The 27,986-nt window shown below is 39.5% G+C and overlaps 1 protein-coding gene and 1 long non-coding RNA gene across 24 annotated transcripts in view; one reads left to right on the forward strand and one right to left on the reverse strand.

Annotated features, from left to right (window-relative positions):
- ICA1 (islet cell autoantigen 1) overlaps positions 1-1,219 on the reverse strand; it is a 141,906-nt gene extending 140,687 nt beyond the window's left edge. For 4 of the 23 annotated variants that reach the window (XM_070509000.1, XM_070509106.1, XM_070509005.1 and 1 more), the window contains exon 1: positions 702-840. The gene's annotated coding sequence lies outside the window, so the exon portion shown is untranslated. Of the gene's footprint in view, positions 1-701; positions 976-1,049 lie in introns of those variants that run through there. The other 19 variants (XM_070509011.1, XM_070509073.1, XM_070509136.1 and 16 more) reach the window with 15 other exon arrangements.
- On the forward strand, positions 105-27,986 carry LOC106839578 (uncharacterized). The gene is made up of 3 exons (XR_011503212.1): positions 105-242; positions 24,347-24,402; positions 27,851-27,986. It is a non-coding gene; the product is annotated as an uncharacterized lncRNA (long non-coding RNA).

Raw genomic sequence — 27,986 nt, forward strand, 5'->3', positions numbered from 1 at the left:
AGGAAAGGCGGAGCCAGCAGCACCCAAAGGAAACGGGCGTACCAGGGTTTGCAGGCACCTGGCCTGCTTAGGGACTCTTGCTCTAGTCAGGTCCGAGGCTGGTGAGCAGGTGTCCGCGAGAGACCAAGCTCAGGCCTCCTGGCAGTAGTGGTTATCAAGACGTACCCATCTGCTCCCTGCCACCTCCGCCAAAGATGGGCAATGGGGAGAAGAGGAAAAGCCAACACCAGGCGCCTCGGCAGGTGAACTTGTCAACAAGTCAGCCCTGGACGCAGGTCCCTGCCCAGAAGGGACCTCGTGGTCCTGGGGCTGGAGCCGCCGAGAGGGCGAGGCACGGAGTGGGTGCGGTGGGCTGGCGTGCGCGGGAGTGCCGCCGCGCTGGGGCTGGAGATGGGGCCGGAGCCGGGATCGCGTCCCTCCCGCTCCCCCGGGACTGACGCACGCTCTCATGGCGCGCGCATCCTCCAGACCTTCCCAGGCCCGAGGGAGGAGGCGAGGGAGGGGAAGGGGCTGTCGCGGTTCCCACACGGGGATCAACGGCAGGAGGAGGCTACCCGCCTGTCACCCGCCGCCCGCGGAAGGCAGAGTTGGCAGCCCCAGGCCGGCGCCCCCGACCGCCCCGGCTGCCGGGCGTCTCCCGCTGCAGCCTGCAGCCCTCCCGGCGCGCTCCCGCCCCGGCCCCGGCCCCGGAGGGCAGGTACCTCGGAGCCCTGGCCCCCAGGAGCCTCCCGGCCGCGGTCGGAGAGTCCCTCCAGCTCCCTCATCCGACGTCAGCGTCAGCAGAAGGCGAGGGAAGGGGGCGGGGGAGCACAGGAACCGGCCCTTCCTGCGGCGGCCGCAGCCAGCCGGAATAGCAGCCGGCGGAGCCCGTGCGCGCCGCAGCGCAGCGCAGCGGCTGGGGGGAGCGGGCGCCCTCGGCTCCGCCAGCACCCGCCGCCGGGGCGCCGCCGCCGCCTCCCCTCCACCTCTCCCCTCCGGAGACGCCTGGCCGGGCGACCCCTCCCAGCAGGACCCCAGGACCCGGAGGAGGAAGGGGGCGACAGCCTCACCTTGTTTGGGGCGAGTCTGGGATGGAGGGAGTGAGTCTCCCTCTCTTTACTCCCTGGGGTCTTTCCTGGACCCCCATCTCCTGGGGTATCCCCCGCTCGGATCTGCAGCCCAGAGTGACCCCACCCTGCTCTCCCGCAGGTGTTCCACGTGTCCATAGCATTTGCGTCACAATGACCTGGCCGACAGGTGGGAGCCGCAGCGAACGCCCCAGGGTTCGCTCTGTGCTGCGCAGCGTGCGTGCTGCTTGCTTCCGCTGTAGATTTCTGTGGCTTTAGGGGACAGGAGACTTCATGACTTCGATGCCAAGAAAAGTTAGAGAGGCCTGTACCTGGAAATCAAGTTTGAGCTTAAAAGAAAATGGGTATATATTTCATTCCCATATATTCATATATGTTTTATACTTAAGTTATTGACTTCTCTTATCTTTGTCACCGGGAAAGAACAAAACTCCTGTTTCTGGAGTACGCTGCAATGATCACCAGAAGAAAAAGTAATGGAATAGGTGCTTCCTAAAATTGTCTCTGCTAAAAGCAATCCCAGTGTGCTATGACTCAGTTCCTGGTTATATGTTTCTAAATAAGTTCGTTGAATAGTCACTGGTTGAAATAATTTAATAGAGTGGAATGAAAAATAGTTACTGAGTAATGATGCAAACAAATCTGAAATCCACAGCTAACGTGAATGGGCTGCTCCCTACTGTGCCAGACATGCTGTTTACTTTACATTTAATCCTTACAGCAACTCAGTTCTGGAGGTAAAGTGATCACCCCTATTTTACAGATGAAGATGCTGCCCAGAGTCCCATAAAGGCGTTCAGCTAATAGGATATTGAGCAGGGTTTTGAATCCAGGGTTGACCGAACCAAGAGATTTGGCTTAATCTCAACATTAAAAGGTGCCTGGCCAAGATGGGTAGAGAAAAAGTACAGGAGAAGATGTTGATATTTTAATAGAAAGCTAGTAAGACGACACAGCTCCAGAAATTTATATAACCTTAAATGTTGACATTACTCTTTGGATATATTCTTTGGGGATTCTGTTTGTCATAGATTTGAACTTGTCCCAGTATGACACAAAATATAGAGTTGAGTAAACATTGAGTCCTTAATAAATGTTTATAAATAAATAATGAATATGGTCTACAAAATAGCAAATTGTCACAAAGCTGAGATTCAGGAGAAACTTTGGGAGAGAAAAACATTGCTCCCATATACTTGGTTTTATAAGAAGCATTCAGACTAACTTGTTAACAACACACCCAAATGATTTTGCTGTTTGTAAGAAAGAAAAAATGAAAAAAAAAAACCTCTTTGAAATGAGAAACAAAGACTTCTTTGCAAAAGAAACACAATTAAGATATTTTGTTTTAAAATATTTGATTCCAAAAACCATTAACTTATGTGTAAAAACCTATCAGGAGTTAAAAAGAAAGAGATTATTATTTTTAACAGAATGAAGTGCTATTTTTAACATAGTAGGTATAGGTGCTCCCTAAACGTTGGCTGAATGTATCAATCAGTTGATTGAAGTGTTGAGAGAGAAATCACAAAATTTCCTGACTCTGTAATCTTCTCTTTTCCACCATTCATGATTTACTAGTTCCGTGAATACGAGTAGAAACCCTATTTATCAAAGCCTGGCTTTGTGGCAGATATTTGCATTTGTTACAAGAGAGCCATCAGAATGGCAGGTTGCTTGTGTGTTCAAAGTATCCCCTGAAAATGCAGGTAATTGGAACACAAGCACTGGGGGAAGTGAGCCAGAAAGCTGATTTATGTAACTAATTACCAAGCTTTCCTTTTACCTTTCCAAAGGCCAAGGTGATAACCTGGGCATGAGTCTAAGGACCTATGATGGAAGCTAAAAGTGGCTTCCAAGACAACGTTTAAAAGCGAAAGGATGTGTGATACAAGCACTATCCGGTCAACATGGACTGAAATTCCTCGGGCTCCCAGAGAGTTTAAGATAAAGCTGTAAATGACTTTCATCACTATTAATATTGTCCTAATATTTAGGATAACATTTGAGAAGGAAATAAACTTATGCTCATTCTACATTGCCACAATGAGTGCTTTTCCTTCCTATTTTAAAAGTTGCCCCATCTATAACACTTCCATTTCTTTCTGGATATCAAGTTGTTGTCTCAGTCTTACAGAGCACCCACCAGGTGCTAGTTGGGCACCTGAAACCGTTTCTAAGAAAAGAATGGCTATTGAATGATGGAATCTGAAATAAAGAAAGAATGTGCATTTTCCAGAGTGCAACAAAATGACAAAGAAACTTTACAACAGAAAAAATCCTTACATACTCATTTGATGAGCTTTTTGCTTTGAGGATTTCCCAGGTTCAAGATATGCTAATAGGACCACATGATTTAGGAATTGTGTTAGGCTGCCATTAACAGAGACCCAGAATAACAGTGGATTAAGTGAGATAAAGGTTTATTTTCTCTCACATTAATGAAATTGGAAAGTAGGCAATCTAGAGCTGGCATGACCTCCACTAGGTCATCAGGAGGTTGCCTCTCTCCTTCTATTCTACCATTCTCAGCAAAGCAATATTGCTCAAAGGTAAATCCAGGTGAGGATAAGGAGAAATAGGAACCATCATACATTGCTGGTGGGAATGTAAAAGGATGCAGCCACTTTGGAAAATGGTCTGGCAGTTCCTCAAATGATTATACATAGAGTTACCATGTAACTCAGCAATTGTACTTCTAGGTATATATCCAAGAGAAATGAAAACCTATGTCCACACAAAAGCTTACACACGAATGTCTATAGCAGCATTATTGAAAGTAGTCAAAAGGTAGAAACAATCCAACTGTCTATTGGTGGATGAATGAATAAACAAAACAAAATGTAGTATATCCATGTAATAGACTATCACTGGGCCATGAAAAGGGGTGAAATACTGATACATGCTGAAACTTGGATGAACCTCGAAAACATTATGCTAAGTGAAAGACACTTACCACAAAAGTCCTTATGTTATATGATTCCATCTTTATAAAAGTGTAAGATGGGAAATCTATAGAGACCGAAAATAGGCTAATGATTGCTTAGGCCTGAAGAGAAAAAAAATGTATATATATGGATATACATATACAAAGTATTCACGTACATACAATACATTTTAGCGGACCATTGATATATATTTTTAATATATATTTTTCATGTTCTGATGCTCCCTATGCTCTCAGCCAACATGAGCAAGTGAAGCAGAATGCCCTTCTTCCTCTTGGTGAATGGGCACCATAGGTGTACTCTACCATCCATCCAGACAGTTTCCTACAGCTCTGAGATCATTTTGTTTTCTGACTCATCTTTGACAGCATCATGTGTACTCATGGTACCTGTCCTAGTATAAGATGCTAAGATAGAGTGTGAGCTATTATTGTTAATCAATGTATGTGATAAGACCTATACATATAAATCTCTCCAAAGCTCAGCTCATTAGTGAGAAAAAAAATGACTTTTCCTTCAGAGTTTCTGGGAGATTAACATTAGATAATCTATAAGAATAAACTTTGAAAAAAGTTTTAAAAATTCTTATTAAATTTATTGTCTGATTTTTACTGGTGATAGAAATTTGAGGAAAGGTTAAGCTAAGTTTTATTGGCAAAAATAAAGTGATTTATTTCCTATATTCTGTGATACTTAAAGAGGAATTAGATGTAACATCCTCAAGAACATGGACTAAGCGTCTTGACCAATTTTGGTTTAATACTTGTGATCAGTTGTGCTCTCTACATAGCAAAACAAAGCTTCTGTTACACTCTTGGCAGTGGTAGCTATATCTTTAAGCAAATTTGTGTGCGCATGTGGAAATAGAACAAATGTTTAATTAATAGCATTAACTTTTGTTAATTAAAATTAACTTCCTTTCCCACAAAATTAAGGCTACAATAAAGAGAGGAGGCTTATTTTACGTTAAGGAGAAAGGTGATTATTTTCATTGCCACACCAGCTTAGATTTCTGCATAAATAACGAAGCTCCCCACCCCTTCACCCCCAGTATCATCCACTGGAACTTCTGCAACAAAAATGCTGATGGTAGCATCAAAAAGGGCCATCTTACTTCCTGCAGGCAGAGAATTTTGTCTGTCATGTGCCATCTAGCGTAATCCTGGGCAAACCTTAGCCCAGAGTTCGAGCTATGTTCTGGTCTTGGCAGACAGACATAAGGCTAATGACCCCTCAAAGGTTACTGTCCAGTAAAGAAGAAGACTTAACTGAAAGGTTAGGATAAAACTTTGGGTCTTTGTATCTCTCTCTCCGTGCAGAGGGACAGTTTATAAGAATCACTGAGAACTCAGGTGGAGATGGTAAGGGTAATTCAGGTGAAGCATGGACCAAACATTTGATTTAATCGTGCGGTAAGAGGCTGAATGAGGACTATAACCCATATTTCCCAAGTCCCAATCAGATGCACTTTTCCTCCTCTACTTTTAACTCCATCACTAACTTGCTTTGGCAGAGACTGTTAATTGTTTTCCTATATTTATTCTTCCTTTTTTTCTACAGTAATATAAGTTTCAGCTGAGCACATTGTTGCCCAGCCAGAGACTACATTTTCTAGCTTCCTTTGCTGCAAATTGTGGCCATGTGACGAGGTTCTGGCCAATAGGATGTGACTGGAGTACATGCATCTAACTTCTGGATCATGCCCTTGAAAGAAACACACCTTCACCTTTGCCTGCATCCCTTCCCACTGGTTGTACCGCCTTTGGCCATGCAGGGGGCACAATACTTTAGGGATTGCAAGGAGCCTTGATCCCTGACCACCTGATCTGCTGTACTGCCCCGGTCCTCCTGCATGGATTGTTTTATGAGAAAGAAATAAAGTTCAGTTTCATTTAAGCCACTATATTTTTGGGTGTTGTTATAGCTCATCCTTTCTCCTAATTAATCCATCTGCCCCATGATGTTGGGTTAGATCTTCATTTCTCATGAAGTTTATCTCCTAAAATAATGATTTTCAATCCATGGGTCACAGGGCCATGAGAGTCTGTAGTGTCAATACAAAGGATCATAGGATTCAAATCCCTAAGAAGTACTGTCTGCGTGCGGATGCAACATCTGCTTGAGATATAGAGACTGCAATTTTTGTGTGTGTGTGTGAGGAAGATTTGCCCTGAGGTAACATGCATTGCCAATCTTCCTCTTTTTTTTTTTTTGCTTGAGGAAGGTTAGCCCTGAGCTAACACCTGTGCCAATCCTTCTCTACTTTGTATGGGGGATGCCTCCACAGCATGGCTGACCGAGTGGAGTAGGTCCCCACCTGGGATCCAAACCTGTGAACCCAGACCGCCCAAGCAGAGTGCATGGAATTTTAACCACTTGGCCATGGGGCTGGCCCCTGCAATTTTTGAAATATATATGACATGATTATAAAAATTTATTTAAAATCATTAAGGAATTTCTTGAAAGTATGTTGGTGATGAATCTTTTAGCTTTGTACATCTGAAAAAATCTATTTCACTCTTGTTTTTGTAAACAAACACTGGTAAAGAACTCTAGGTTGACTTTTTTTTTTTTTTGGTACTTTAAAGATGTTGCTCCAAGGTTGTTTCCAGATTACGTTGTTTCAGATGCAAAGTCTTCTATCATCCTTATCTTTGGTCCTCTGTTTCTTTTTTTCCCTCTGGCTGCTTTTTAAGATTTTTTTACCCCTTTCCATTAGTTTTTAGAAGTTTGACTATGATGTCTTTGGTGGTGTTTTTTCTTTTTTCTTTTTTTCTTAAATTTGAAAAATCTTTTCTTGATCACCCTATCATATATTAAAATACATTAAATATATATATATATTATTGCAGTAATATTGGATTATAACATTGTATAGCTTTCAGATGTACATCATAATGTATTTCCAATTCTGTGTAGATTACATCATGTTCCCCACCCAAAAACTAATTATTGTCCATCACCACACATGTGAGCCTAATCACCCCTTTTGCCCTCCCCCCTCCCCCCTTCCCCTATGGTAACCACCAATCCAATCTCTGTTGCTATGTGTTTGTTTGTCATTGTTTTTGTCTTCTACTTATGAGTGAGATCGTATGGTATTTGACTTTCTCCCTCTGACTTATTTCACTTAGCATAACATCCTCAAGTTCCATCCATCTTGTCACAAATGGCCAGCTTGCATAATTTCTTGTGGCTGAGTAGTATTCCATTGTGTATATACAGCATATCTTCTTTATTCATTTGTCCCTTGATGGGCACCTAGGTTGCTTCCAAGTCTTGGCTATTGCGAATAATGCTGTAATGAACATAAGGGTGCATCTGTCCTTACACATTTATGTTTTCAAGTTCTTTGGATGAATACCCAGCAGTGGAATAGCTGGATCATATGGTAGATCTATTCTTAATTTTCTGAGGATACTCCATACTACTTTCCATAGTGGCTGCACCAGTTTGCACTCCTGCCAGCAGTGTACGAGGGTCCCCTTCTCTCCACATCCTCTCCAACACTTGTTGTTTCCTGTCTTGTTAATTATAGCCATTTCTGACCAGAGTGAGATGATACCTCATTGTAGTTTTGATTTGCATTTCCCTGATAGCTAATGATGTTGAACATCTTTTCACTGTTGGCCATCCGTATATCTTTGGAAAAATCTCTGTTCACGTCTTTTGCCCATTTTTTAATTGGGTTGTCAGGTTTTTTGTTGTTGAGATGTATGAGTTCTTTGTATATTTTGGATATTAATCCCTTATCTGATATATGGTTTGCAAATATCTTCTCCCAATTGTTAGGTTGTCTTTTTGTTTTGTTGATGGTTTCCTTTGCTGTGCAGGTGGTGTTTTTTCTTAACTTGGGAGTTTGTTGAGCTTCTTGGAGCTGTAGGTTTATAGTTTAAATCAAACTGTGAAAACTTCAGCCATACTCGGAATAGCCAACACAATATTGAAGGAGAAGAACAGAACTGAAGAACTGACACTACCTGACTTCAAGACTTACCATAAAGTTATAATAATCAAACAGTGTGGTTTTGGCAAAAGAATAGACAAATAGACCAATGGAACAGAATAGAGAGTCCAGAAACAGACATTCAAAAATATAGTCATTTCATCTTTGACGAAGAAATATAGACAATTCAATGGAGAAAGGATTGTCTTCTCAAAAAATGATGCTGGAACAACTGGACATCCACGTGCCAAAAAAATGCATCTAGACACAGACCTTATGCCTTTTGCTAAAATTAACTCAAAATGGATCATAGACCTAAATGTAAAATACAAAACTATAAAATTTCTATAGAAACGTAGGAGAAAATTTAGATGACCTTTGGTTTGGCGATGACTTTTTAGATAAAACATCAAAGGCACAATCCAAGAAAGAAAAAATGAGTAAATTGGACTTCATTAAAATTAAAAACTCTGCTCTGCAGAAGACTCTGTCAAGAGAATAAGAAGACAAGCCACAGACTGGGAGAAAATATTTTCAAAAAACCATATGTGATAAAGGACTCTTCTTTAAAACATACAAAGAAATCTTACCACTCAACAATAAGAAAATGAACAACCCAATTAGTAAATGAGCAAAAATTCTGGACACCTCACCAAAGATGATATACAGATGGCAAATAAGCATATAGAAACCTGCTCAACATCATACATCATTAAGGAATTGCAAATTAAAACAACAGTGAGACAACACTGTGCGCCTATTAGAATGGGTAAAATCCAAAACACTGAAAACACCAAATACTGGTGAGGATGTGGAGGAAAAGAAATTCTCATTGCTGGTGGGAATGCAAAATGATGCAGTCACTTTGGAAGACAGTCTGGCAGTTTCTTACAAAACTAAACATACTCTCACCATACCATCCTGCAACTGAATTTCTTGGTATTTACACAAATGAGTTGAAAACATGTCCATACAAAAACCTGCACACAAGTAGGTGAGTAGATAAAAGAACTGTGGTGCATCCACACAGCAGAACAATAATGTGTTAAAAAGAAATTTGCTATCAAGGCATGAAAAGACATGGAGGAAACTTAAAAGCACATTGCTAAGTGAAAGAAACCAGTCTGAAAGATGACTGTATGGCATTCTGGAAAAGGCAAAACTATAGAGACATTATAAAAAAAAGTCCGTTGCCAGGGCCTTGGGTGGCAGGAAGGAAGTATAAATATATTTTCCTAATATCCAATATTTCCAGTGGCATTTTGTCTGTTTTAGGTGTTTCAGGTGGGAACATAATTCTGGTCCCTGTTGTTCCGTGTTGAGCAGAAGTAGAAGTCCCTCCATTCATGAACTAATAGTAGCCTTGCACTACGTATTTTCTTGATCTATGTTATCTGTGTTACTACTGTTTTATGGGAGAGATTCTAGGAATTTTTGATATTGAAGGAGGGCCCTCATAAACACTTCAGCTGAAAAATGGGCAAAGACCAGGGACAGGCAATTCATACAAGAAGAAACTGAAATACTAAAAATGAAAAAAAGACCATTTTTGAACTTAAAACATTTTTACCTATTATCCTGGCAATCATGAAAAACCTAATGCTCAGGGCTGGTAAGGATATGGGAAATGGACACTGTCATACTCTCACAATATGAGGAGAGAAACAAAATTTCTTTCCAGCTTTATTGAGAAATAATTGATATACATCACTGTCTAAGTTTAAGGTGCACAGCATGATGGTTTGATTTACATATATTGTGAAATGATTACCACAGTAGGTTTAGTTAACATTCATCATCTCACATAAATACAATAAAAAGAAAAGAAAAAAAATTTCTCGATGTGATGAGAACTCAGGATCTGCTCTCTTAACACCTTTCCTATATATCATACAGCAGTGTTGACTGTAGGCATCATGCTGTTATGTTACATCCTAGGACTTATTTATCTTATATCTGGAAGTTTGTACCTTTTGGCCATCTTCCTCCAATTCCCTCTCCCCTCACTCCTGCCTCTGATAACCACAAAGCTGATCTCTTTCTCTATGAGTTCGTGTGGTTTTTGTTTTTGGTTTAGATTCCACATATAAATGAGATCATACTGTATTTATCTTTCTCTGTCTGACTCATTTCGCTTAGCATAATGCCTTCAAGGTCCATCCCATTTTTTTGCAAGTGATCGGGCTTCCTCATTTTTTTATGGCTGTATAATTTCCATATATCTACACCATGACTTCTTTATCCATTTATCCATTGATGGGCACTTAGGTTAGAAAGAAACGTTTTATACATCTTATGGAGGGCAATTTGACATATACAAAATGTTCATTGTGCATACCTGTGACCCTGCATTTCCACTTTTAGGATATTTTCCTGCAGAGATAATTAGGCGAATGTACAAAAGTGAAGATGAGCATCACACACTGTTTATAACCTTAAAACTTTGAAAATAGTAAATTGTCCATCCAAAGGAAGGATTAGTTACCTAAATTATGACACATTTACATATTGGAGCACTGCCAGCTGCTAAAAAGAATGAGGTCAAGGTGGTTTTTTTTAAGTGAAAGTAGCAGCTTCCACAAGACCATGTGAAATATGATTCTATTTAAGTAAATATTTTATATATAACATTAAAAGCATAGGTTTTTAATGATATTCACTAAAATGTGGACAGAGGCTGTCTCTGGGGAGTGACCTATTTTTGGCTGAGGTGGAGGTGGAAGGAAAGTTGCATTTTCACTTGCACTCTGGTGATGCTTGGCTTTTTTACAGCGTATATCCAGTATTTTATAATTTTCAAAAATAAGGAAGATTTAATTTGTTTTGAGGAAGACTGGCCCTGAGCTAACATCCGTGCCCATCTTCCTCTACTTTATATGTGGAACACCTGCCATAGCATGGCTTGCCAAGCAGCGCGTAGGTTCACACCGGTGAACCCTGGGCCACGGAAGCAGAATGCGTGAACTTAACCATTGGACCACCAGGCCGGCCCCTAGGAAGATTTAAATTTTGACACTAGAAAAAAATAGGAGAGATCCTCACATTTGAAAACGGTTGGGACTACTGGTTTATATGATTACTAAAATTCCTTATTGATTTAATATTCTGTACTTCTAATCTCTAGACTAACCTTTCAGATTCCTCCTAACGCTGTAAGTCCGTGGCTTCCTCCTCTTGCTGCAGTGCCATGACAAATGTGAACTGCTTAGGGAAAGCATAGGCATTACCTGATGGGGGACCCTCATGCTGCCTCAAGTAATTGTTATTTTTCCTCATATTTCAAGTGGCTTTCTTCCTGGGTGACAATCTTGAGCTGGTTATGGGAAACATGCAGAAAGGCATTTGAGGTCGGAAAAGCTAGAAGTGGTTCGAGGAAACTTTGCACTTCTTTGGGGGTCAGAGGTTGTCCAGATTTGAGAGGAAACGGAGAAGCATGGGTTGACTTTTCATATATATCTAGACTTTTCTATTTTACTCCCAATTCAAGACATCACTACTAAGATGGCTTATCATTCATTCAGTAAGAATTTATTATCTCCAATTTGGTGTGACTGAACCATATTTTCCTCCCGGAGCTCTTTCTCTTACTTATCTTGGCAAGCTAAAAAACTCAAAATTATTTTGAATTCATTTCTAGTAGTTTGCCTCATGTACTCAATTAGTTGTTAAATTCTGATTCAAACTTGTAGTTTATGATTCACTACAAGAAACTAGTTTCTTTGTAGTGTCTCTCAGCTGTTCTGCCCATTTTTCTCAGTCTTATTTGTGTTGTCTTTCCAACTCTGACTGTTTCTTACTTGGAATTTAAAAATGTCTTTCCACCTAGAATTGTGAATTTAGACCAATACTAAGTCAGTTTAGATCATCACAATGTAAGTATTTTAAGTACTGTCATGCACCTCATAAGGATGTTTTGGTCAATGACAGACTGCGTATATGACGGTGGTCCCATAAGATTAGTACCATATAGCCTAAGTGTGTAGCAGGCTATACCATCTAGGTTTGTGTAAGCATGCTCTATGATGTTCACAACCATGAAGTCGCCTAATGACATGTTTCTCAGAACGTATCCCTGTCATTAATCACACAAGACTGTACTTATTTTTCTATCTACTTTATGCTAAGAATTGAGTGTGTATGTGTGTGATTGTGTGGGTGTGGTGGGTTATGGTGGGATGGTGGGGACAATGACGTGTAAAGTAATAGAAGACAGAACCCATGCCTTAGAATTACATGAAGTTGATTAAACTCTTTTGTGATCGTCTGGCTTCAGACCCAACTACAAAATCTCCCAAGAATTACATCAAAATAAAAGGCCTGATCAAGAAATTCAAAACTTCATCAGTCCTGGTTTGCCTTACGCTCCTTCCAACACTGATTTCTGCTTGTCCTTTGTTGTTCACCATGCCCCACATTCACCTGCCTCTCCCTGGACTCATTCACACAAGGGTGATCACTGGCTCCAATCACCAAGGCCAAACTTCCACTGAAGGTGTCCTTCAACTCCTGGCTTGTAGTGTCCCAGTAACTTCTGGCCCTCTTCTTATCACTACCACCACTTTTCCTATATCCCCCAAATACTTGTCGGAGTTCTCATTAGGTACTTGCTGAAGCAATCTTAAGTGATGACATTCTCAATTAGGAAAATAAGGACTATTGGACTCATAACCCAGAACCCACTCAAACAGTTTGCATTTTTCCACAACAGATGTACATATACATAAAACCAGGTCTTTGAGGGCAAGGGCTCTGTCTTCTTCATCTTGTGTGTCTTCTACTACATGTACCAGAGAGCCTTAGCTGTACAATCTTAGTTGTTTAACAAAAGTTTGTTGAATTAATGAACAGTGAATATTCTGTATACAACTAGACTCTCTGAGTGTGGGGTGTCCAGTTAGTTCTCTTGGCTTTGTTTTGGTAAAGTCTCTCCATTCATGCTTAGACGTTTTTTAAACCTAACTTTGCCGTTCAATATTATTATTTTCTATTACTGATAAGGTTTGATATTCTTTATTATAGTTTTTTCCACTCTTATTTTATCTTAAAAATCACGTAAGCACTTGTGCTATAGACTGTAAACGTTGTGTCCTGCCAAATTCATATGTTGAAACCTAGTCCCCAGTATGATAGTATTTTGAGATAAAGCCTTTGGGAGGTGATTAGGTCATAAGGGCAGAGCCCTCATGAATAGGATTAGTGCCCAAATAAAAGATTCTAGAGAGCTCCCTCTCTGTGTGAAGACATTGCAAGGAGAAAGCCGTCTATGATCTAGAAAGCAGGCTCTCACCAGACACTGAATCTGATGGCACCTTGGTCTTGGACTTCCCAGCCTCCAGAACTGTGAGAAATAAATGTCTGTTGTTTATAAGCCACCCAGTCTGTGGTATCTGTTATAGCAGCCCAAATATACTAACACAACTTCTGAACATGCACATTCTCTAGGCCCTTTCCAAATCTACGGAATGGAAAATTCTGTGGAAGGTCCTGACAATCTGTAATTTTAACAGGTCCTGAGAATCTCTCTATTTTCTTTTACTGAGGTCATAATAGTTTATAACATTGTGTAATTTTGGTTGTACATTATTATTTGTCAGTCACCATATATATATGCCCATTTACCCCTTATGACCCCCAACCCCCTTCCTCTCTGGTAACCACTAGTTTGTTCTCTTTGTCCATGTGTTTGTTTGTCTTCCACATATGAGTGAAATCACATGGTGTTTGTCTTTGTCCGGCTTATTTCGCTTAATATAATAGCTGCAAGATCCATCCATGTTGTTGCAAATGGGATGATTTTGTCTTTTTTTATGGCTGAGTAGTATTCCATTGTATATATATATCATGGCTTCTTTATCCATTCATCAGTCAGGTGGGCACTTGGGTTGATTCCACTTTTAGCTATTCTGAATAATGCTGGATTGAACATAGGGGTGCATAAGTCTCTTTGAGTTGTTTATTTCAAGTTCTTTGGATATCCCAATAGTGGGATAGCTGCGTTATATGGTATTTCTATTTTTATTTTTTGAGAAATCTCCATGCTGTTTTCCATAATGGCTGCACCAGTTTGCATTCCCACCAGCAGTGTATGAGCATTTGCTCTTCTCCACAACCTCTCCAACATTTGTTATTTTTTGTCTTGGTGATTATAGCCGTTCTAACACGTGTAAGATGATATCTGAATGTAGTTTTGATTTGCATTTCCCTGAAGATTCGTGATGTTGAACATCTTTTCATGTGCCTATTGGCCATCCATATACCTTCTTTGGAAAAAATGTCTGTTCATATCTTCTGCACATTTTTGATTGGTTTGTTTGTGTTTTTTTGCTGTTGAGTTGTGTGATTTGTTTATATATTTTGGAGATTAACCCCTTGTCCAAAATATGATTTACAAATATTTTCTCCCAGTTGGTGGGTCGTCTTTTCATTTTGTTCCTAGTTTTCTTGCCTTGCAGAAGCTCTTTAGTTGGGTGAAGTCCCATTTGTTAATTTTTTCTTTTGTTTACCTTGCCTGAGTAGATATGGTATTCAAAAAGATTCTTCTAAGACTGATGTCAAAGAGTGTACTGCCTGTATTTTCTTCTAGGAATTTTATGACTTCACGCCTTACCTTCAAGTCTTTAATCCATTTTGAGTTAATTTTTGTGTATGGCGAAAGATAACTGTCTGCTTTCATTCTTTTGAATGTTGCTGCCCAGATTCCCAACACCATTTATTGAAGAGCCTTTCCTTTCTCCACTGTATGTTCTTAGCTCCTTTGTTGAAGATCAGCTGTCCATAGATGTGTGGTTTTATTTCTGGGCTTTCGATTCTGTTCTATTGATCTGTGTGTATGTTTCTGTACCAGTACCATGATGTTTTGATCACTACAGCTTCGTAGTATATTTTCAAGTCAGGGATTGTGATGCCTCCAGCTGTATTCTTTTTTCTCAATATTGCTTTAGCTATTTGGGGTCTTTAGTTGCCCCCTATGAATTTTAGGATTCTTTGGTCTATTTCCATGAAGAATGTCATTCGGATTCTGATTGGGATTGCACTGAGTCTGTAGATTGCTTTAGGTAGTACAGACATTATATTTATTCTTCCAATCCATGTGCATGGAATATCTTTCCATTTCTTTATATCATCATCAATTTCTTTCAATAATGTCTTATAGTTTTCATTGTATAGGTCTTTCACTTCCTTAGTTAAATTAATTCCTAGATACTTTATTCTTTTTGTTGCGATTGTAAATGGGAGTGTATTCTTGAGTTCTCTTTCTGTTAGTTTGTTATTAGAGTATAGAAATACAATAGATTTTTGTAAGTTGATTTTACACCCTGCAACTTTGCTGTAGTTGTTGATTATTTCTAACAGTTTTCCAATGGATTCTTTAGGGTTTTCTATATACAAAATCATGTTGTGTACAAACAGCAAGAGTTTCACTTTTTCATTGCCAATTTGGACACCTTTTATTTCTTTTTCTTTCCTAATTACTCTGGCCAAAACCTCCAGTACTATATTGAATAAGAGTGGTGAGAGTGGACACCCTTGTCTTGTTACTCTTTTCAGAGGGATGGCTTTCAGTATTTCCCTGTTGAGTATGATGTTGGCTGTGGGTTTGTCATATATAGCCTTTATTATGTTAGTACTTTCCTTCCATACCCATTTTCTTGAGATCTTTTATTGTAAATGGATGTCGGATCTTGTCAAATTCTTTTTCTGCATCTATTTAGATGATCATGTGGTTTTTATTCCTTATTTTGTTAATGTGGTATATCACATTGATTTTGTGGATGTTGAACCATCCCAGCATCCCTGGTATAAATCCTACTTGATCATGGTATATGATCCTTGTAATATATTGCTGTATTTGGTTTGCCAATATTTTGTTAAGGATTTTTGCATCTATGTTCATCAGCTACATTGGCCTGTAATTTTCCTTCTTTGTATTGTCCTTGTCTGACTTTGGGGTCAGGGTGTTAGGAAGTGTTCTTTCTTCTTCAATTTTTTGGAATAGTTTGAGAAGGATCGGTATTAAATCTCCTTTAAATGTTTGGTAGAGTTCTCCAGAGAAGCCATCTAGTCCTGGACTTTTATTTTTTGGGAGGTTTGTGATTACTATTTCAATCTCCATACTTGTGATTGGTCTATTCAGATTCTCTGTTTCTTCTTGGTTCAGTTGTGGGAGGTTGTATGAGTCTTAAGAATTTATCCGTTTCTTCTAGATTGTCCAATTTGTTGGCATGTAGTTTTTCATAGTATCCTCTTGTAATCCTTTGTATTTCTGTGGTATCTGTTGTAATTTCTCCTCTTTCATTTGTAATTTTATCTATATGAGTCATCTCTCTTTTTTTCTTAGTGAATCTGGCTAAGGGTTTGTTAATTTTGTTTATCTTCTCAAAGTAATAGCTCTTAGTTTCATTGATCTTTTCTACTGTTTTTTTTCTTTGTTTGTTTCAATTTAATTTATTTCTGCTCTAATTTTTAGTATTTCCCTCCTTCAGCTGATTTGGGCTTTGTTTGTTTGTTCTTCTTTTTCTGGTTCTGTTAGTTGTAGTTTAAGATTACTTATTTGAGATTTTTCTTGCTTGTTAAGCTGGGCCTCTTAGGACTACTTTTGCTGCATCCCATATAAGTTGGTATGATGTATTGTCATTTTCAATTATCTCCAGGTATTTTTTGATTTCTCCTTTAATTTCTTCAGTGATCCATTTGTTGTTCAGTAGCATGTTGTTTAGTCTCCACATATATGCCACTTTCCCAGCTTTTTTCTTGTGGTTGATTTCTAGTTTCATAGCATTATGGTCAGAAAAGATGCTTGATATAATTTCAGTTTTCTTAAATTTATTGAGTCTTACCTTGTTTCACAACATATGGTCTATATTTGAGAATGTTCCATGTGCACTAGAGAAGACTGTGTATTCTGCTGTTTTGGGATAGAGTGTTATATATATAACATATATATACATAATATATATATATATAACTATATATGTATATTAAGTCCATCTGGTCTAGTTTTTTAATTCCATATTTCCTTGTTGACTTTCTGACTGGATGATCTATCCACTTCTGTAAGTGAGGTGTTAGGGTTCCCAACTATTATTGTTTTGCTGTTAATATCTCCTTTCATGTCTGTTAATAGTTGCTTTATGTGCTTTGGTACTCCTGTGTTGGGTTCATATAAATTTATGGGTTATATCTTTTTCATGGAGTGTCCCTTTTTATCATCATATTCTCCCTCCCTTTGTCTCTCATTGCCTTTTTTATCTTGAAGTCTACTTTGTCTGACACAAGTATGGCAACACTTGCTTTCTTTTCTTGGCCATTAGTTTGGAGTATCACCTTCCATCTCTTCACTCTGAGCCTGTGTTTGTCTTTAGAGCTGAATTGTATTTCCTGGAGGCAGCATATTGTTGGTTCTTGTTTTTGAATCCATCCAGCCACTCTGTGTCTTTTGATTGGAGAATTCAATCCATTTACATTTAGAGTGATTATTCATATATGAGGGCTTAATGCCACCATTTTATCACTTATTTTCTGGTTGTTCTGTAGTTCCCTTGTCTCTCATCCTATGTATTTTGGACTGCCAATTCAGTTTGGTGGTTCTCTATGTTGGTTTTCTCAATTTTCTCCTTATTTATCACTTGTGTCTCTGTTCTGATTTTTTGTTTAGTGGTTACTGTGAGGTTTGTATAAAAAGATCTAGTAGATGAGATAGTCCACTTTCTGATGCCTCTTATTTCCTTAGTCTAAGCAGGATCCATCTCTTTTCTCTTCCCTGTCTAATTTATTATTGTTACAATTTATTCAGTTTTGTGTTGTGAGTTTGTGGTTAAAATGCAGTGATTATATTTTTGTTTCCCTTCCCTTTACCTTTAATGTTATAATTGTTTGCTAACCTATTCCGATAGAGAGCTGCAATTTTCTGATTTTTGTCTGCCTATTCATCTCCTTGCTCAAAGCTTTTTAAACTCTTTCTTTCTTTTTCAGGTATGAGGGCCTTCTTGATCATTCTTTCTGGGGTGGGTCTTGTGATGAACTCCCTCAGCTTTTGTTTATCTGGGAAAATTTTTATTTCTCCATTATATCTGAAGGATAGCTTTTCTGGATAGAATATCCTTGGCTGAAAGTTTTTGTCTTTTAGAATTTTGAATATATCATTCCACTCTCTCCTAGCCTGTAATGTTTCCGCTGAGAAATCTGCTGAAAGCCTGATAGGAGTTCCTTTATAGTTTGTTTTCTTCTGCCTTGCTGCCCTTAATATTTTTTATTTGTCATTGACTTTTGCCAAATTTATTAATATATGCCTTGGAGAAGGTCTTTTTACATTGATGTACTTAGGAGTTCTATTAGCTTCTTTTACTTGTAATTCCAGCTCCTTTCCCAGATTTGGGAACTTCTTAGCTATTATTTCTTTGAACAAGCTCTCTGCTCCTTTCTCCCTCACTTCTCCCTCTGGAATATCTATAATCCTTATGTTACATTTCCTAATCAAGTAGGATATTTCTCAGAGAATTTCTTCATTTCTTTTTAGTCTTAGTTCTCTGTCCTCCATCTGAATCATTTCTATATTTCTGTGCTCTAATTTGCTAATTTTGTCGTCCATAATATCAGCTCTGTTATTCAAGGACTCCAGATTTTTCTTTATCTCATTCATTGTATTTTTCATCTCCAACATTTCTGATTGGTTTTTCTTTATAGTTTCAGTCTCTTTTGTGAAGAATTCCTCTGTTCATTGATCTTAATTCTGATTTCATTGAAGCTTCTTTCTGAATTTTCTTGTAACTTGTTGAGGTTTGTTTATGATAGCTATTTTGAATTCTCTGTCATTTATATTGTAAATTTCTGTGCCTTCAGGATTGATTTCTGGGTGCTTATCATTTTCCTTCTGGTCTGGAGTATTAATGTACCTCTTTATACTATTTGATGGGGTGGATTTATGCTTTCACATAGTGGAAGTATCTGGTTGCAGATTCCACTGCTGCCACTCACAGAGGGGGAGTCAGGAGCTGTGTCTTCTGAGCCTGCTGCAATGCCTGTCAGCTGTGCCTGACCTTTGGCAGCTATCTTGACAGAGTCTGTCTCTGTTGGCCTGATCACCACTGCTACTTTACACCCTGTATGTGCTGACACTCTGGTGGGGGCCCCTGCTCTGGCCGACTGGCACAGCTGGTGTGCCAGGCACGGGAAGGGGCACTTTCTCTCATGTGCAATCTTGGCGGGGCTCCCACTTTGCCCTCGTTATCTGCTCTCCTGCACTGCTTTGCTCCATGAATACACCCCTGTGATTGCTTTGCCTCCTCGGGATGGAGCTTTCCCATGGGCTGTGAGCAAACTCAGAGAGCGAAGGTGTTCCTGTGGAGGACTGCTCCCTCCTCGCTCTCCTCTCAAGCCTTCATGGTCACTTGCCCTAGGCTGCTAGGCTGCTGCAATTGGAGGAGCGAGAGGATATCCCCTTACCTTCTTCCATTACCTCCTGGAGGGTCCAGCACCTCCACCTTCAGACATATGGCTGTGTAGGTCTTTCAGACATCTATTGTGTTGTGTTAATGTCCTCTGTTATTTTATGAATGTCCTTATCATTGTATCTCATGGAGGAGAGTCTAAGAGAAGAGCTTACTCCATCATGATGCTGACATCACTTTCTAAGAATCTATATTTTTGACACTCAACTCAAGTGATTCTTACGGACAGAGAAATTTGGAAACCCTGCTTTATTGAGATGCTCAATATGTATTAGTTGAGGTTAATGATTATATTTGATCTTTATGCCAAATACAATTCCTTGAGTGTTAACTTGATGTCAAAATGCCTGAAGTCCAATCTCAGTAATTACCATTTCAGTGATTTGGGGCTAGTCCAGTGTTTCCCAAACCTGTCTGCCAATTAGAATCACAGGGCTGTTTACAAAAATTCTAAAACCCAGGCCACACTCAAGACCAGTTAAATCTCATTTTCTAGGGCTGCAACATAGGCATCAGTATTTTTTATGCTCCCAGTTTGGTGATTTCAACATGCAGACAAGTTTGGGAACAACTGGATTAATCATTTACCCTCTCTAAGCCTGTTTCTTTGTGAGTAAAATGTGGACAATAACTCCCATTCTAAAATGCTATTAGGAATTAATCTAATTAATGCATGTGACTATACATTGTAAATGATAAAACTCTATAAAAATCTAATGCATTATATTTTAGACTTCAAAATATTTTGAAGTATAATTAACATATGTGCAGATAAGAATTTTTTACATTTTCTTTATCTTTATAATTGTGATTGCCAGTTCAACAGTTTAGCTTGATAGATTCAGCTTGCAAAAGAAACCACCATTCAGAAAGCTGTCCTTACAATTTAGGTACATTTCCATCAGATGGCAAAAACATATCTATGGTCCCTGTTTAAAGCAGTAGTTCTCAGCTCTTACAGTGTATCAAAATCTCCCTTGGCTGGGGTTTGTCTCCAAAGATTTTGATTCAATAGGTCTTGAGTGGGATTCTAGCAACTATAAGTTTATGAAGATCAGCATGTCAATCTCATGCCCTGTTGCTAACCATGATGAGTTTACTCTTTCTGTTTAGGCCTTCTGCTCAATCCACCAGGTTTAGTCAAAAATGTTCTACTTTTTTAATGTCAGAAGTCTCTTCATCATGTAAAGCAGAAAAGAATTTTAGAATAGTTTAAAAAATATTTGAATCCATGTTGATACCATTCCTTATTACCACTGCCATTCAATCTTTTTCTAATCTAATCTTATAATTGTCATTTAAAATTTATCCTGGCCTTCTTGATATATACTCAACATTCCCAGTGGCCATGACCTCTGTTTGCCTCTTAAAAGAGGCAGAGAATGTGTGGTTCCCCTGCTGGTCTGGAATTTGTCTCTCCGGGGCCATGGTTCTTAAACTTTAGAGTGTATAACTAGTACTTGAGAGGCTCATTAACAATGTACAGTCCATCACAGACCTAGTGGATTAGCCTCTGGGTTGAGGCCCAGGATCCTGCATTTAAGTTATCTCCCTATGTTATTCTGATGCATACTAAATTTTGAGAACCATTGGCTCTATGGAACCAAGAGAATGGGATAGCTTTGGTAAGGTAAAGAACACTAAGGGAGGGCTTCTGGGATCCAGATGCAAAACTTATAAGGACTCTCTTCTCTTCTCTCCTTCCTGTGCTTCATCTTTGTGCAAATAGTGGTAAGTAACTATGTTGTTATTCAGGGACCCTGAGGAGAGTTATCAAGCATTGGTTGGTGTTAGTTCACAACCTCAGGAGTTTCCCAGGGTGAAATTGGGAACTAACCCCCATACACAGAGGACAAGGAGAGACTGAAGAAAGAGGCAGAAGATTTCAGATTGGCAGGTGGCAGTTTTAATGAGCAAGGAAACTTACATATGAGGCTTGTCTCCAGTGTCACAAGGTGGGTAGATCTCCACATCTGCCCACCAGAATCTTAAGAGTTTGGATAGAGGCCTTAATGGGGTTCAATCATAAATACCATCTGGACGATTTCAACAACACGGCTCTCTCAAGGCTGTGTCTTTGAAATGGCCCCCGCTGTGGGAATGGTGGGCAGAATGTAAATTCTAAGGATAGGGGAGGAAGTAAGGAGCCTCGGATTTCCTGGGTGCAGCTCAAGTGTCAGCTGGCAGTCAAGTCCTCTCAATGACCTCCTCTAACACTTGGTGAGTTTGTAACAGTAAGGCCTACCAACTTTTGTTTCCAGTCCCAGCACGGAGCCTGGGTCAGAGAAGATGCAGTAAATACTGGTTTATGTTGAGGAAATACTCATTTTCCTTCTCTTTCTCTGTTTTCCTTTCCTTCCTCAACCCAACCTTTTCTCATCTATTGTCTTTTTTCCCTGGTTTGTTGGTTTGTGGTCCACTCTTGAAGAAACACCCATTTAGAACAGATCTAGACATCAAAAAGAAAAACCCTATTTCTGAAATATTGATAACAATTAAATCACCCAATTCATCTTTAAATTGCACTAACAGCACACTTGATAATTCACTTGGGTTAATTACTTTTACTGTATGTATAATTGTGTTTGGCTCATCTTTAGTTTCATGACTATGCTTTTATTTCCAACTGTTTTCTTTCACTTATGAGCATTTTAATATATCCTGAGGCTTCATCTGCCTTTGATTTCAGATAAATTGTGCTCCTTCTGCAAAATATGCAGTAAATGATTTTCTACTAAAATATGTTGAATTGGTAGGAACGCATGATAAGGATGGATCATTGGATTTTCATATTTGGTATTTTATGTCTTAAAGAAACTTGTGAATTGCTAATCAATTTTTATGTTAAATTGGTATTGAATAAGGATTAGCTCCAGCAGTACTTGAAGCCAGCAGAATCTTAAGATTAGACTTAAAAAAAAAGTTAGATTATCATAAAAGCAGGCAAATTGATTAATCTTTTCCAAAAGCTTTGCTTAAAACTGCAATTATATACATCTCTCTGTCCACTTCCCCTCCCACCCTGCCGCTGTAGATAAGTTGTTTTCTTTATTGTGGTTTGGAAAGGACTAACCACAATAGCTAAATCAGCACTGTTTAAATAAGAACCATAATCTTATCCCCACCATCTCCACTTTTGTTTAAGCATTATTACTTCTTGTAAAAATTATGGCAGTTACTTGTCCTCCCAGAAGTACCCTCCCAATCCATTCTCTAGCCTGAGACTAGGATAATCTTTCTAAAGTACAAATTTAATTATTTCTCTCTTTTGCCTAAAATCTTCCGTTGGTCCCCTATGTGGTTGTTATCTGTTTTTCTGGCCACTCAGAACTACTTCTTTATTTAGAAATGAAATGAGATTCTTAAATTTAATACGAGAGGGAGCATGTTCTAGTCTTTCCTGGGGAGTGGAAGCTAAAAGAGGACAAGAGCAAGAGCTGTCAATGCCCATGTTTTTTTTAAACCAAGTGCAGGAAGCCAGTCAACAGCGAGAAAGATCAAAGCCAAGCCATGGGGAGAAGCAGAGATGAGGGATAGGGAGCAGTCCCCTAGTGGTGTTAGAAGCCCTGGTTAAAATTGTCCCTCACCCTGGGCTTACCTTTGTCCTTCCAGAATTCTGTTGTTCCACCCTTCCTGCATCACATGTGATACCCAGTACATTCCTTTAAATTCCCCCTTTCCACCTAAGCCAGTTGGAAATAAATTTTCATCACTTGCAAACAAAAGGGTCTTGGTTAGAATAGCTTGTAAGGCCCTTCATGAGATGGCCCCAGCTTATCAATTCAGTTTTCATATAACCCTTAGGAAAATGCTCAGCTGCAAGTAAGAGAACACAGACAAGTGACTTAAATAATAAAACCATTTCATTCTCCCACATACGAAGAAATGTAGACAAAGACAAAGATAGTCTCAGGGATGGCTTATCAGTTCAACTAAGTGCTGATGCCTTAGTCAGGTCTTTATAATTCTTTGGATCTTTTCCTTGATCACAAGATGGCCATAGCAGCTCCAGACAGTCTCTAAGACTTATATGAGCATCCCAGGCAGGAAAGAAGGGGGCAACAGCTTTCTCCTTGGGAGGGTCTGTTTTTGGTTTTAGATTGAAAGAGAAGCTTCAACTGACTTCTCTTTAGATTTCATTGGCCAGAACTGGGCCACATGCCCAAACCTAGACTTATCATGATTGTGAACTGAAAATTACCTCAATTCATTCCCTTGCTGTCCTTAAATCAATGGATCTGTGCCAATTATCTGGGGTTCTGTTTGCAGAGAAAGGAAAGTGGGGCTGCAGTGTAGGCAAGGAACCATGTCTCCCATGCATATATTCCCATCACCCTCCTTACCCTTCCACTACTACTGTCACCACCACCCCAATTCTAAGAGCTAGCCTTACTGAACAGCCTTCAACACTCGAACAAGCTATGCTCGCTGTGGTTTCTGGGCCTTTGCATATAACTTTTGCTCTGCCCAGAACATGCTCTCTTTCCTTTATTTACTAGCACGCTGGTTTGCATGGCTCCTATTTCTCTCCTTAGGTCTCAGTTTAGATAGCATTTCCTTTGGAAAATCTTCCCTGGCGCCCAATACCACAGCACTCTCTTGTTAGTCCTGTCTTAGAACTTGTCAAATTGTCCTGTAATTTTCTGTCTGCTTTTTCATATCTCCTACTAGACTCTGAACTCTTTGATGGCTATTGACTGGCTCTTTTTTCTCTATGGCCTCACATAGAGCTTACACATGATAGATGATCAATAAATATTTGTAGAAGTAAATGAAGCGAAACACTTTTTGGGTGTACTCAAAATCAACTTGTGTTAAAAATCACTTAAAAAACTCATCGGAATGTGGGTTTTAATTTACTTCTGCTTTTTTAAAAGAAAATAGACAAAAGAATGATTTGCTCAAAAATTCCTAATAGACATTTACATTTAAATCTAGGTTCTGATGGCTTCCAAAGAAAGAGCATGATGAAGGATGATTTCCCACTTGGGTAGGTCAGTATTTATTCTGCTGGTCTCACACAAGAACTAAAGATTCTAAGAGTTTTTGAATGGTCCTTAAATAGTTTTTCAAATGGGCAGATTTCTGCATGTGGATTCATACCACTGAAACTAAAAGCAGCTAAGTGATGAACTTCCTTACTTGAATTTTATAAGATACTCTCTTACCCTTCAACTTCTTGCTACCATTTTATTAGGAAAAAACAATAATGTGATGTGACAAGACACTTTTAATCCCTTTTATAAGAAGATGAAGTTTTTTTTTTAAAGACTGGCCCTGAGCTAGCATCTGTTGCCAATCTTTTTTTTCTTCTTCTCCTCAAAGCCCCCAGTAGAGTTAGATAGTCTAGTTGTAAGTCCTTCTGTTTCTTCTATGTGGGATGCTGCCACAGCATGGCTTGATGAATGGTGCTAGGTCCGCACCCAGGATCCAAACTGGTGAAACCCTGGGCCTCCAAAGCAGAGTGTGCTGAGTTAACCACTTGGCCACGGTGCCAGCCCCCAGTAGAAGTTTAAATCAGAAAGGAATAAATGAATGAAATGAAGTGGGAGAAAAATAATCACCAAATTTGATTAATATGATAGAGCAGCATTTTGAAATTTTTGCACTTTGAAGTTAAATATTGAGTTTGTAATTTATATGAGGTAATGAAACAGTCATTCACAAATTTTTAAAGAGAATTTACAAGACACAGTGATTTGAAATCTCTTTGGATTTTAGACACAGTATTGCCACTTTTGGGTGTCACATGCCGACCTTTTTCTGAGTGATCTCCAAAAGCTACCAGTTTGGAGTGAGGCCCAAAGTGAGAGGGGCTCTCCAGCTGGCCCAGGCTGGCAGGTAAGCAGCTTGCCCCAGCCCTTGTGAGCCAGCAGATCCAGTGCTGCTGGAATGGTCTGTGGCCTGTCCAAACACTGTACAGAGCCCATGACAAGCCCCAGCAAGGCCATCACAGAGGAGACCCTTTGTGTTTGGGAAAATGCAAAGGCTCCTTTAGCAGATTACCCTTCATTTTGAGAAATGACTCCTGGCTTGTTGCTAGGCTCCTGTAGAGACTGATTCATGCAACCATCTGGCCTAAGAAGGCCGTGGTACCTTGATGTCTGACATAAAATGGTGCTGTCACATACACTTAGCCATAAAGCCAGGCATTCCCAGTAGTAATCTACATCAAGTGGATTGAGAAGGAAGAGAAACCTATGAGGCTGAACCTGTGAGAAGCCTGAGGACACAGGTAAGTTGTGTGAGCAGGTGGTGCACTCCTATACTATTCTTTCTTCCTTGTGCCTCATAGGCAGTTTCCTATGACTAGTGTACCAGAGACAGAGTAACTTGAACCTGGTGTACAGATGACTTTGCACGATATCATGGCACCAGACAGATGAAAGGAAGTGCGGTTGTTCTTCAGGGTGGCCCTGAACTGTAATTGAGAAGAAAAATGCTTACAATACTTCAATTTTGAGTGGAATTTTTTTATTTTCAAAAAATCATTTTATCGAGGTCATATTGGTTTCTAACATTGTGTAATTTCAGGTATGCATTATTATATATCAGTTTCTGTATAGACTGCATCGTGCTCTGCACCAATGTCTACTTCTTATCTGTCACCATACGTATGTGCCCCTTTACCCCTTTTGCCTACCCCCCACACCCTTCCCCTCTGGTAACCACTAATCTGTTCTCTTTATCCACGTGTTTGTTTATCTTCTATACATGAGTGAAATCATGAACTGTTTGTCTTTCTCTCTCTGGCTGATTTCACTTAACATGATACCCTCAAGGTCCATCCATGTTTTGCAAATGGGACGATTTTGTCTTTTTTTATGACTGAGTAGTATTCCATTGTATATATATATTGAGCAGAGATTTTATTGTTCATTTTGCATATAAAGAAACATTTTATTGTCCACTTTACCTGACGTCAGGATCTATACTGATTCTTCAGCTAATTGTTTGGCACAGAGGTGATATTCAAAATCTGTAACAAGTAAGGCAATTGGAATCTAGTACTGGAACTGGGGATGAAAATTCTCTGTTGTTCCAGACAGCCCTTTCATTGCTGGATTGAGGGGAGGTCAGTGATATCTCTGAGGGAAGGACCATAGTGACTTGGACAATGGTGGATACTCTAGGGCAGGGGTTTGAGACAGTGGCAACATTTTAGAGATGGTTAAGGCTGAATGAGTACATAATAGGTCATTTTTAGTCCTGGTCTGACTAGATGGTCAGGGACTTAGAAGGATCAGGATTGTAAAACTGATGCCAAGGAGGGTTTAGGGAAGGGTGGATGGACCATCAGAATGGGCCCAGAGTGTGAGGATATCTCTGTCCATGTGAATCTTCACTAAGAGGCCACTATTGCAGAAGAGGTTCTTAATAACCAAAAGAACAAAATGATTCCTTTTGAGAGTCAGTCATCCGCCTTCTCCAACCAGTCTTCTGGTTCATGGACATAACAGCTATGATGACCAGAATGGAAGTGATGCTTGGACTCAACAACATAAATTTCCTTTCACCGTGCCTGATCCCTAGACTGTTAGCAACAGTGAGCAGCAATGCACTTCTAGGAGACCTGGGTAACTACCCTGTGGCAGATAAATTATTTTGAGTTGGAAGTCCTCTTCATCATGGAGGAGCAGCAATTTATCCTCATTGGAATAGTCTTTCTGGATTTGGATTTGCTTTCCCTGCTTATATGCCTCTAAAGCATCACAGGATTCCATACGTAGGTTCTGACCGATGAACTCACTGCATTGCAAACAAGCAAGACAGTAGGCTGCTAACTAACTTCATGACCTTACTGCATAAATATCCAGTCATCGTGGTGAAGCCAGGCTTTATTGGAATGACCTATTGGAAATTTAGCCACAACATTTTCTAAGAAGTAGCACCTTGTGATATTGGTGTGCTATGTTGTAGGATGTAGAGCATGAGTAGAACCAGTGACCAATACATTTGATATTGTTTTCACAGCCAGAATACAACCTAGGACCTAGGGGTGAAGGCACATCTTGCAATTACACTTACTCTTTCACTTTCAGAATTTTTGCTTTAACTCTTTAAAATTATTTCTTTAACTCTTTTAATTCTAAGGAATTCAGTACTCAGTGAAGGAATGCTTCATCCAAGGGTTAAAAAAATGTAGATTTTATTGAATTGGGAGCTGAGACTACCACCTGAACGTGTTGGATTCTTTGTGTAATCAGGGCAAAGATCCTTGGCAAGCTGTGGTGTTGGCTGAAAGCCGGGGGAACTTGGAACAAGCTGAGAAGGAATCTATCATGTATGTCAGCTGCAGTCTTGTGAATGCCTGCAGAATGGAGGCCTGTAGCTTGTACCAGTATTTCCATGCAGAGTATGCTATTTAGTCTCATGTTTCATTTTTAAATGAGAATTATAGTAATTAAATTTTTTCTTTTCTTTCCTCTTTCTTTCTTCCAGGGGTATATAATGTCGTGGATGTATTTATCATGTCATTCAAAGGCTGTAAACTACTGAGATGGGATTGTGACTGAACTGAAGAGGAATGAACATAAGCCAGGGGTCCTCGACTTGAAGGCTGATATCTCACCTCTGT

Source organism: Equus asinus, chromosome 1, assembly GCF_041296235.1.
Source record: "Equus asinus isolate D_3611 breed Donkey chromosome 1, EquAss-T2T_v2, whole genome shotgun sequence".
Taxonomy (NCBI): Eukaryota; Metazoa; Chordata; class Mammalia; order Perissodactyla; family Equidae; genus Equus; species Equus asinus.